The sequence below is a fragment of the Coccinella septempunctata genome, chromosome X, assembly GCF_907165205.1.
Source record: "Coccinella septempunctata chromosome X, icCocSept1.1, whole genome shotgun sequence".
NCBI lineage: Eukaryota > Metazoa > Arthropoda > Insecta > Coleoptera > Coccinellidae > Coccinella > Coccinella septempunctata.
In genome coordinates, this window is record NC_058198.1 from 18,258,973 (window position 1) to 18,271,765 (window position 12,793).

The window sequence follows — 12,793 nt, forward strand, 5'->3', positions numbered from 1 at the left end:
ACATCGGAATTTATTTTCTTCACGACTTTTTGGCTATGTTCATCTTGATTACCTTCTCTTCTTGCAGCGTGAGTGTCGGATTTTTTCTGCGGAACTTTTCCTCTTTTTCGTTCTCCTACATGTGACTTCAGAAAATTCCTGATTTGAACTGTTCTCCTCAAGTCAATTTGTTTAGACTTCTTAATATATAAGTTATCGATACAGATAATGACTATCTGGATAAGCAAGTATTGAAGCGCATGAGTATTTCAATTCTTAAGTTTGTTTCAAATCTCGCTGCTCCAAACAATATTTCAAAATTAATAATTTCTAGAGAATTCTTTTTCATCATTTACATTCACGTTGTAGATGGTATACACGTTTTTCCTGAGGAAATAAAACTATAGAAAGAATGTCCCTGAATAGATTTAACGACTCTGATGTATATGCAGAAATCCATGTAGGTTCCTATATATAAGTACAGAATCGTTATTTTTTGTTTTCACCCTAATTATACGGAGCACTACTATCTACTTCATGAATTTCATTTTCAAAGTCTTAACCGGGAAACCGAAAAGTTTTGAGTATATAATAATAATAATAATAATGTCTGGCCTGCCTGGCAGCTATCTGGTAGATGGCCTGCCGGGTAGCCATCGTAACGACGTAGACGGTGCAGCCAGCCACGCCTGCTGTCCGCAGTCCCATTCCTTTTTCCTCTCTCTTTCACATCCTTTATAGGGGTGCTCTTTCTGCTCCCATTTCTCTACCCCTCACCCAAACCGAGAAAGGGGAGCACAAACCCATGAAAATGGTGATAACGAGAAGCCTCGGAAACAAGTCGCTGCCTGGGGATCGTCAGGGCATGTCTGGAGGCGGCGCTGGACATGACAGCATGCGGGACGTCGGTGGCGGGATGTTGAAGAAGCGGGCTCCTGCTGCAAAAGAAGCTACAGCTCCAAAGCAACAACAGAAACCAACGAGTCCAATTCAATTGCCGACTCGAACCGCTGAAGGTGCTGCGCAGGATGTTCAGCCAGTGCTCACCCAAGCGGGGTTAGTTAGAAAGCGCATGAAATGGACAACGTCCATGAATGAAACTATTGTGCGCATGTATAACTCCATCACGGGACTAGGGCAGAACACGAACAACTATAGGAAAAGGCTCCATGAGGAATTCTGCAACGCCTACCCAAATCTCAATGTCACTGAACAACGAGTGGCAGACCAGTACCGCGTAATTCTGAGAAATCAACTAATACCAACGGCCCGAATCGACGCAATTAAACGAGAACTTCAGCGTCCACCTACAATAGAGAATAACACCAACACCTCTGATGAAATTCACATGCCTGGGCAACAACAGGCAGAACAAACTGATACTGAAAGTCCATCTTGCAACGCAAGTGAGCCTGAACACCAGGACGATAGGCAAGAGCTCCACCGACAAGTTGACTCTGACATGAGGAGATACTTTGCCGAACTGGAAGGAACAGATCCTCTTCATCGTGTAGCACCTCCACGACTCAATACATCCAAGAAACTGTCACTTATAATCGACATCTTGAATAAGGACGTTTTACCTGAATATCTACAGAACGGAAGTTCATTGGAATATCTGCATCTAGTTTTTCACTGTGCAGCGCTAACGACAGCGAAAACCATAGGGGCAAAAATTCGCCGAACGAACAACGATGGTCCAAAATTACACAAATTACACGCGCCAGCATGGCAGAAACGTCTTCAACACAAAACAGAAAGGCTAAGAAGAGACATTGGACGACTGACGGAGTACTTGAACGGGAATCGAGGAAGAAAGGTTGTGAAAGCTGCCAAAGAGATTATGGATAGAAACAGGACACACACAGAACGAGAGACGGAGAATGCTACAGCTCACCATTGCCTCGACACTCTGAAGCAAAAATTAAGTCTGTATGCAGAACGCCTGAGGAGATATAAAAGCAATTATAGCCGGAAAAGAGACAATAATTCATTCGAAAAGTCGGAAGAATCTTTCTACCGGTCAATCACAGGGTCGGATGGAGAAAATGGAAAGTTACCACCAAAGGAAGCCATTGAACAATTCTGGACCGAACAATTATCAACGAAACCTCAGTTCAATGGAGATTACGGATGGATTGAAGAGGAAAAATCTGAAGCTATAAAATATGAGCCGATGCAGCATGACATGATCACAATTGAAGAAGTAAAATCATATCAGAGGACTGCACAACTGGAAAGCACCTGGGCCTGATGGATTACAGAACTTCTGGATCAAGAAACTTTGGATCATGCAACCTCCGCAATAAATGATGTCATTGAAAATCCCGAAAGAATGCCAGTATTCCTTACACATGGCACAACATACCTGTTACCTATGTCACGTTCAAAATTTCCCGCGCTGCATATCGCACTCCTGGCGCCATCTATCCGTGCCCCATCGTTTGTTTTCTACATCGATTTTTCCGCGATCTGCCATCGATTTTGTCTCTGTGATCTGTCATCGATTTTTGGCTCTATGACAACTACGTTTTTTTGGTACGAAAGACACCATTTTGTGGAGCGATTCGAATGTTCTGGAATTTTTGGGAGTTTCTTGAAGAGAATTTTGTGTGCTATCTCGAAAGAGGATTATTTCTGCAAGAAAGTTTGCTGTATTTTGGAATCCAGTCGTCCTTCTGGTTGTCGATTGAATTTTGTCGGAGATTACCGATTTTGGCAGCACCCAAAAGAGTAGAGCATTTTGAGAGTCGAAGATCGTAAGTTGTTATTTCAATCATGTGTGTTAAGTTTTGTAGAATCTAATGGATCACGCTTTCCCTTTTTAGAGACTCTTTTTCCACCGGGAAAACACCTGAAGAATTGAAATTTCTGAGCCCCTAAGATTACCTACCTTTTTACCTGCGTTCAACTGAACGAAACGAGGGGATTTAGCAGTGGATTGTCTTTATGTTTGCTGTAATTCAGAGAGAAAGAGTTGGGAGAATCTTCGAGCAACCCATACGCTGGACATCGTTGTGTAGAGCTTACTATAGAATCACATTTCCTGGTAACACTACGTGTTGGATGATAAGATCAGATCTATTACCTTACTTTGTGAGACATCGCCACCAAATTTTATATAGAGCTCACACTACTAGCCGTAGAAGCATCAACGAGAGAACCCGAGTAGTTCTTGTTAAAGAGAAAGAGATATCTTATTATATTCCTTACTGTTACCATCTAATTTACGAATTATAGAATAGTGTAAAGCCTACGTAACGTTACTGCGGCCCACTGAACTGTTTGTTTCTGTCGATACGTTTAACTTGTCCGAACATTATGTGTAGACGAATATACAATATTTGAAAATCTATAATATATTATAATAGCTTCCCTTTCACATTGATAGAGGTAACAATCCCTTTATCAAGAGACAAACGAGAGATCAGTTTACGATTGTTTGGCGCCCTTTTCAACAACTTAAAAATAACCCACCCCTATTAGCTCCAACCGCTGAGGGGCACTGATCTTTCTTTTCACCGTCTGGGCAAAACGACGTGTAACATTGGCGCCCAACGTGGGGCCACAACAGGTCACTTGTTCAAATTTTTGTATATTTTCGCTGTATTTGTTGAGAGTGAACGAAATTTGGTGGATGAGCTTCTCTTACTTATTTTTATCGTTGCCTACTTCGAACTTTTCTTCAGATTAACGCTCTATTATTGGAATTATATTGCGATTTATAATAGCTTTACGTACCGCTGATTGTTTTCTTGTACATATAGCGTTCGAGAGCCTACACAGGGTGTACCGGCCAATACCAATCCAGCACTGCGCATATAATTTTTGTATTTCGTTTGCGGTTGTTTGTTTTGGCTATCTTTTTTGTATCGGTCTGTTGGTTTCGGGAATATTTGCAGTTGTGGATCTTTTTTGTTATTTACGCGATCCTTTGTTTTGGAGGCTTAGTACCGGTGTTTGTGCCTTGCCCAAGGATGTCTTTGCGTTTCAGCTTGTACAATCTTAGGAAGGATGAGCTTCAGCATGAGCTGCGCATTAGGGGTTTCGAGTCCACCCCGGAGCAAACGGTTAAGGACCTGCGGACGTGTCTGGGACAATTTATGAAGATGGAGAGTGGGAATAGATCGTTTTCGTATCCACAGGTTAAATTGGACAGCCAGGTGGAGTTGGACAGCTGTAGTGGGAAATATTTAGAGATAATGGCCCTGCGGGGGAATCCTGGAGTTAGTTTTCAAACTCTTTATTCTCGCTTGGTTCATGTGAGCGGTAGGTTGGCTAGGCTTTCTGTCGATGAAGTGGAGCAATCCAGGCGCGAGGAGTTTTTGAAGTTGAGGACCTCGGTTGCGGCGGCCTTGGATGAGTTGAAGTCTGTGCCTGTTCCTGGTGAGTTGACTGGTACGTCGGAGGTTGCTGGCAATTCTGGCACTGAGTCGGACTCTGACGATTCTGTTGGGGTGCAGCCGCGCCCTAGGGGTGCGATATTGAGGTCTAGCACTAGGAATTCTTTGGCAGTGAGTACTTCTGCATATAATCTGCAGAAGTAGAATCTGAAGTTTACTGGCGAGGCGAGAGGTTTAACGGTGCATAGTTTTCTTGAGTCTGTTGAAGACATGCGGAAGGCTAGAAACGTCCCTTACTCTGCTTTATTCGAGTCTGCTGTCGATCTTTTTGCTGGTAAAGCGTTGATGTGGTATAGATCTAATCGCGACCGATTTGGTGATTGGCGGGAGTTGGCTTTTCTTTTGACTAAACATTATGAGCCCCCAGATTATAGAGCTAAGCTGTTCAGGGACATTTTGAATCGTACTCAGGCACATTCGGAGTCCATTGTGGACTACCTTACTTGCATGAATTCCATGTTCAGACGTTATGGTTCCTTCGATGAGTCGGCTAGGTTAGATATCTTGATTAGGAACTTGGCCCCTTTCTACTCTACTCAGTTGCCCACGGTAACGACACTCCAGCAGCTTGAAGACGAATGTCTTAAGTTAGAGGTTAAGAAGTTTAGGTCTGATAACTACGTGCCTCCACCTAGGAGAAGACAGGACTATGCTGACCCCGATTTAGCTTTCGTGGGAGCCTTTGATGGTCCTGACTCTGCGGTTGAGGGTGAGGTCTCTGCAGTTAGGTCACCTGAGATGCCTTCTGTTTCGGAGAGTGCCCGTGTGATCTGTTGGAATTGTGGTAAGTCGGGTCATACTCGGCGTTTGTGTGGGGAGCCCCAGAGGATGTTGTGTTTCCGAACGGGAAAGCGGACGTTACTGTTCGAACTTGTCCGACATGTTCTGGTTCGGGAAACGGACAAAGGAGGTCCTAGAAGGCCGTCAAGAAACCTCCTCACCGACTGGTACGGCCAATGCTTGCGTTCGAGATGAGAAACAAGTACTCCTCGATTTCATTCTGTCACATGTGCCTGGAGATGGAAGACCTTATTTGGAGGTTGACGTGTTCGGCTTTTCTATCACGGGTTTGCTTGATTCAGGGGCAATGCGTACTATTGTGGGCCGTCCTGGTTTTGACCTTCTTTTGCAGCTGGGACTTAAGCTCACCCCCCGGAAATCTTCTTGTACTGTCGCCAATGGAGAGATTTGCAGTAGCCCTGGTTATATTAAGACGCCCATCACTCTTAAGGGTAGAACTCGTTGGATTGATATATTGGTGGTTCCAAGTTTGCCTCATAGACTTATATTGGGCATTGACTTTTGGACGGGAATGGAGGTTGTTCCTAGGCTTAATGAGGGTGTTTGGCATTTTTCTGAAGCGCCGGTCGAGTCTGAGCAGGTGTGTAGCGTCACGGGTGAGTCTCACTTGACTCCTGCTCAGTCACAGTTGTTGCAGTCCCTAGTTGAGGAGAAGTTCCAGAGAATGGGTACGGGTATCGGTTGTGCGAATGTTCCGCCGCACGACATCGAGCTCTTATCTGGTGCAAAGCCTATCAAGCAGCGATGGTACCCGGTATCGCCGGCTAAACAGAAAATTATCGACCAACATCTGAAGGAGATGTTAGACAGTGGAATCATAGAGCCGTCTCGTGGTCATCGCCCGTCTGTCTTATTCCTAAGAAGGACAACACTTATCGATTCTGTGTCGATTATCGACAACTTAATGCAGTTACCAAAAAGGATGCATACCCCATCCCTTACATATCTTCGATTTTGGATCGATTGAGAAACGCTAGGTTTATATCTGGTCTCGATATCAAGAGTGCTTTCTTTCAGATCCCTATTGCCCAGGGTTCTCGAGAGTATACCGCTTTTACCGTACCTGGAAGAGGTCTTTATCAGTTTCGTCGATTACCTTTTGTTATAACAAACTCCCCTGCTCGTTGGCAGAGAATAATTGACACAGTTTTGGGTGCGGACTTACAGCCTTATGTCTTGGTGTACCTTGACGATATCATTATTGTGTCACAGGATTTCGACGAGCACTTAAGAATACTAGGTTTGGTCTTGGACCGTCTCTTGGCTGCTGGGCTGGTGGTCTCCCGTGAGAAGTGCAAATTTTGCATGCCGGAGCTCAAGTACCTGGGATACGTGGTGGATGCCAATGGTCTGCGCGCTGACCCTGGTAAGGTTGAGGCGATTCTGAATATTCCCCGTCCCACTAGTGTCACCGAGGTGAGGCGTTTGGTTGGTACCGCGTCGTGGTACAGGAGATTCGTGCCTAATTTTGCTTCCCTTATGGCACCTCTTACTAATCTGACTAAGAAAAATGTGGCTTGGTCTTGGTCCGACGAGTGCGAGAAATCCTTCCAGACTTTGAAGGAGTGTCTGGCCACCGCTCCTATTCTTTTCTGTCCGGATTTCTCCAAGATGTTTACCGTGCAGACGGATGCTTCTGCATACGGAGTAGGTGCAGTGCTAACTCAGGAGGGCGACTCAGGTGAGGAAAAGGTGATCGCTTACCTTTCGCGTTCGTTGACTCGTCAAGAACGTAATTATTCCACTACTGAACGTGAGTGTTTGGCGGTGATTTGGGCAGTGGAGAAATTGAGACAGTACCTGGAGGGTACCTTTTTCAGGGTGGTTACGGACCACCATAGTTTGTTGTGGTTGCAGCGTTTGAGGGACCCGCAGGGTAGGTTGGCAAGGTGGAGCTTGCGACTTATGCCTTTCAATTTTGAGATAATCCATCGTGAGGGTAAAGACCATGTGGTACCTGACCTTTTGTCCCGTTCCGTCCCGCCTGCCTTGGATGTGGTTAACACGTTTGCGGAGTTCTCGGTGACACAGGACCCTTGGTATAGGAGAATGCTGACAAATGTTGAGTCTTATCCCGAGAAGTTCCCTGCTTGGAGAAGCGAGGGTGGAGTGCTGTTTAAGTACGTTTCGAGCGCCGTACCTGCTATGTGTAGTGAATCGGAGTATTGGAAGATCGTGGTTCCGAAAGATCATCGTAAGAGGGTCCTCGAGGATAATCATGACATCGAGACTGCAGGACATTTGGGGGTTTTCAAGACATTTGGTAGGATTAGAAGGCGGCATTATTGGCCTAAGATGAGGTCTGACGTCCTAAAGTATGTGGGTAAATGTTCAATCTGTTCTACTCGGAAACCTAGTAGGAGGGCACCTGCCGGAATGATGGGTACCAGGCCTGACATTGCGGAACCGTGGCAGATGGTTAGCCTCGACTTTATCGGACCACTCCCAAGATCAAATAAGGGTTTCAAATATCTATTGGTTATCACCGATTATTTCAGCAAATATGTGTTGTTGGTGCCTTCAAGATCGGCTACAGCATGTTCTCTTTGTTTGGTTGTCGAAAAACAACTTTTCCTTGTTTATGGTGTGCCCCAAACCCTCATTTGCGACAATGGTGTCCAGATGACGAGTAAATCGTTTAAGGAACTCTGCGCTAGATACAAAGTTAAGATTCTCTATACCCCTTTATATTATCCCCGTGCCGACCCAACGGAACGCACTAATCAAACGATTGAGACCATGATCTCCTGCTATATTAGAGATAACCACAGAACTTGGGCTGATAATTTGGCGGCTGTCGGCTATGCCATTCGGACGGCTAAGAGTGAGGTGACAGGTCATAGCCCCTACTACATCAATTTCGGTAGAGAACATCGCATCTCCGGCGATGAATACGACCACCCTATGAGGTCTCACGACTCTCCCATGAACTTGGAACAGAGGAAGTCAGGTTTCGCTGCTCTGTTCGAAGATGTTCGCAGACGCTTGTTGGCTGCGCAGGAGAAATACCGTGATCGTTATAACTTGCGACGCCGACCCGTGCAGTTTCGTGTTGGAGATTCGGTCTTGCGCAAGAATAAGGCATTGTCGAGCGCGCCTGATGCCTTCTGTTCGAAGTTGGCTCCACGATATATCGGTCCCTTCATTATCGCGGAAAAGTCTGGTTCCTTCACGTATGAGCTGAAAGACGATTTAGGCAGGCATAAAGGAGTGTGGCATGTACAGGATCTGAAGCCTGTGTTTAACCCCGGTGACGGTGGGGCGTAGTTTAGGAACCGTCATGGGCTTGGGAACAGGACCGTCGAACACCAGACGTGTCTCGTCTGTATGTTGACGAATCTTTTCTTGGCGTACCTTACCTTACCTTGGTTATTGTTGGGCTTGTCGGTATCTGGCCGCCTTCAGCGACCAGATATCTTTTATCTTTGTCTTGATTAGTTTGGTAATTCTCTTTCTCTGAATATATCGGTATCTGGCTGCCTTCAGCGACCAGATATCTTTTATCTTTGTCTTGATTAGTTTGGTAATTCTCTTTCTCTGAATATATCGGTATCTGGCTGCCTTCAGCGACCAGATATCTTTTACCTTTGTCTTGATTCATTTGGTAGCTCTCTCCCTAAATATATTGGTGTTCGGTTGCCTTCAGTGACCGGATATCTTTTACTCTTGTCTTGACTCGTATGGTGGCTCTCTCTCTCTAAACATGTTGGTGTTCGGTTGCCTTCAGCGATCGGTTACATTTTGCCTTTGCTTCAATTCGCTTGTTCTCGTTGTGAAATCCTGTGTCCAGTCGCCTTCAGCGACTAGTCATCGTTACTTTTGTTCTGAATACCATTGCAGTTGCGTCCCGCTAGGGCCTTTCGCGTTTTCCCGTCTTGAGTGTTTCATGCAGATCGTCGGTGATCTACGCTCACCTCCTGAGGGATTTGAGGGGGAATGTCACGTTCAAAATTTCCCGCGCTGCATATCGCACTCCTGGTGCCATCTATCCGTGCCCCATCGTTTGTTTTCTACATCGATTTTTCCGCGATCTGCCATCGATTTTGTCTCTGTGATCTGTCATCGATTTTTGGCTCTATGACAACTACGTTTTTTTGGTACGAAAGACACCATTTTGTGGAGCGATTCGAATGTTCTGGAATTTTTGGGAGTTTCTTGAAGAGAATTTTGTGTGCTATCTCGAAAGAGGATTATTTCTTCAAGAAAGTTTGCTGTATTTTGGAATCCAGTCGTCCTTCTGGTTGTCGATTGAATTTTGTCGGAGATTACCGATTTTGGCAGCACCCAAAAGAGTAGAGCATTTTGAGAGTCGAAGATCGTAAGTTGTTATTTCAATCATGTGTGTTTAGTTTTGTAGAATATAATGGATCACGCTTTCCCTTTTTAGAGACTCTTTTTCCACCGGGAAAACACCTGAAGAATTGAAATTTCTGAGCCCCTAAGATTACCTACCTTTTTACCTGCGTTCAACTGAACGAAACGAGGAGATTTAGCAGTGGATTGTCTTTATGTTTGCTGTAATTCAGAGAGAAAGAGTTGGGAGAATCTTCGAGCAACCCATACGCTGGACATCGTTGTGTAGAGCTTACTATAGAATCTCATTTCCTGGTAACACTACGTGTTGGATGACAAGGTCAGATCCATTACCTTACTTTGTGAGACATCGCCACCAAATTTTATATAGAGCTCATACTACTAGCCGTAGAAGCATCAATGAGAGAATCCGAGTAGTTCTTGTTAAAGAGAAAGAGATATCTTATTATATTCCTTACTGTTACCATCTTATTTACGAATTATAGAATAGTGTAAAGCCCACGTAACGTTACTGCGGCCCACTGAACTGTTTGTTTCTGTCGATACGTTTAACTTGTTCGAACATTATGTGTAGACGAATATACAATTTTTGAAAATCTATAATATATTATAATAGCTTCCCTTTCACATTGATAGAGGTAACAATCCCTTTATCAAGAGACAAACGAGAGATCAGTTTACGATTGTTTGGCGCCCTTTTCAACAACTTAAAAATAACCCACCCCTATTAGCTCCAACCGCTGAGGGGCACTGATCTCTCTTTTCACCGTCTGGGCAAATCGACGTGTGACATTGGTGCCCAACGTGGGGCCTAATATATTGGTGTTCGGTTGCCTTCAGTGACCGGATATCTTTTACTCTTGTCTTGACTCGTATGGTGGCTCTCTCTCTCTAAACATGTTGGTGTTCGCTTGCCTTCAGCGATCGGTTACATTTTGCCTTTGCTTCAATTCGCTTGTTCTCGTTGTGAAATCCTGTGTCCAGTCGCCTTCAGCGACTAGTCATCGTTACTTTTGTTCTGAATACCATTGCAGTTGCGTCCCGCTAGGGCCTTTCGCGTTTTCCCGTCTTGAGTGTTTCATGCAGATCGTCGGTGATCTACGCTCACCTCCTGAGGGATTTGAGGGGGAATGTCACGTTCAAAAATTTCCGCGCTGCATATCGCACTCCTGGCGCCATCTATCCGTGCCCCATCGTTTGTTCTCTACATCGATTTTTCCGCGATCTGCCATCGATTTTGTCTCTGTGATCTGTCATCGATTTTTGGCTCTATGACAACTACGTTTTTTTGGTACGAAAGACACCATTTTGTGGAGCGATTCGAATGTTCTGGAATTTTTGGGAGTTTCTTGAAGAGAATTTTGGGTGCTATCTCGAAAGAGGATTATTTCTGCAAGAAAGTTTGCTGTATTTTGGAATCCAGTCGTCCTTCTGGTTGTCGATTGAATTTTGTCGGAGATTACCGATTTTGGCAGCACCCAAAAGAGTAGAGCATTTTGAGAGTCGAAGATCGTAAGTTGTTATTTACGAACGTTTAGGAACGAAACGAGGGGATTTAGCAGTGGATTGTCTTTATGTTTGCTGTAATTCAGAGAGAAAGAGTTGGGAGAATCTTCGAGCAACCCATACGCTGGACATCGTTGTGTAGAGCTTACTATAGAATTACAATTCCTGGTAACACTACGTGTTGGATGATAAGGTCAGATCTATTACCTTACTTTGTGAGACATCGCCACCAAATTTTATATAGAGCTCACACTACTAGCCGTAGAAGCATCAACGAGAGAACCCGAGTAGTTCTTGTTAAAGAGAAAGAGATATCTTATTATATTCCTTACTGTTACCATCCAATTTACGAATTATAGAATAGTGTAAAGCCTACGTAAAGTTACTGCGGCCCACTGAACTGTTTGTTTCTGTCGATACGTTTAACTTGTCCGAACATTATGTGTAGACGAATATACAATATTTGAAAATCTATAATATATTATAATAGCTTCCCTTTCACATTGATAGAGGTAACAATCCCTTTATCAAGAGACAAACGAGAGATCAGTTTACGATTGTTTGGCGCCCTTTTCAACAACTTAAAAATAACCCACCCCTATTAGCTCCAACCGCTGAGGGGCACTGATCTTTCTTTTCACCGTCTGGGCAAAACGACGTGTGACACCTAAAGACCAAAGGAATACAGAAGACCCATCCAAGTACCGACCAATCACATGTCTTCCAACGATGTACAAATTGATCACATCGTGCATTTCAAACGGAATTACGACCACTGCGAAAGGAATAACATCATCGCCATGCAACAGAAAGGATGCACCAAAGACAGCCGAGGGTGCAAAGAACAACTGAAAATAGATTCAGTTATCTGCAATCAAGCGTTCTCCAAGCGAAGGAATCTTTACGCTGCGTACATAGACTACAAAAAAGCATTCGATTCTATACCTCACGAATGGCTCTTGACGATCTTGAAGATTTACAAGGTGGATCCCAATTTTGTTAAGTTCCTGAAAAACGCCATGTCAACCTGGCGTACTAGTCTTCAAATGAAAGCAGTAGATTGCTTCATTACAACAATACCTATTCCAATAAGACGAGGAATTTTCCAAGGAGACTCGCTGAGCCCTCTGTGGTTCTGCATGGCCCTGAATCCCTTGTCTCATAGATTGAATTCTACGGACTACGGATTTTCCATCAAGAGCGGCAGTAGAACTATGATGAAACTGAATCATCTCCTTTACATGGACGATTTGAAACTCTTCGCATCTACCAAAAAACAAATGCAACTGATGCTGAAAATGGTGGAAGGATTCTCGGAAGACATCAAAATGAAGTTTGGACTAGAAAAATGTCGACTGCTAAACATAACGAGAGGGAAAATAGAAGATGGTACGTTCAAACTCAAGGAAGGTGCAGAAATCGAAGCATTAAAGGAAGGAGACACATACAAGTATCTAGGCATAAAACAGGCAAGAAAAATCAATCAGACCCAGCTGAAGAAAGAATTAACGGAGGAGTTCACCCGAAGATTGAGGAGGATAATGAGAACAGGTCTTAACAGCAAGAATCTGATAAAAGCGATTAACACCTACGCTTGCTCGGCGCTGAGCTATTCATTTGGTATTATCTCTTGGACGACCACCGATTTAGCAGCTTTACAGAGAAAAATAAGGACGATGCTGACTAAACACAATAAACATCACCCCAAAAGCTCAATAGAACGGACAGAGCTGCCACGACATCTTGGGGGTGGAGGAATTGTTGATTTGTCCTACCGTATGTCCCAGGAA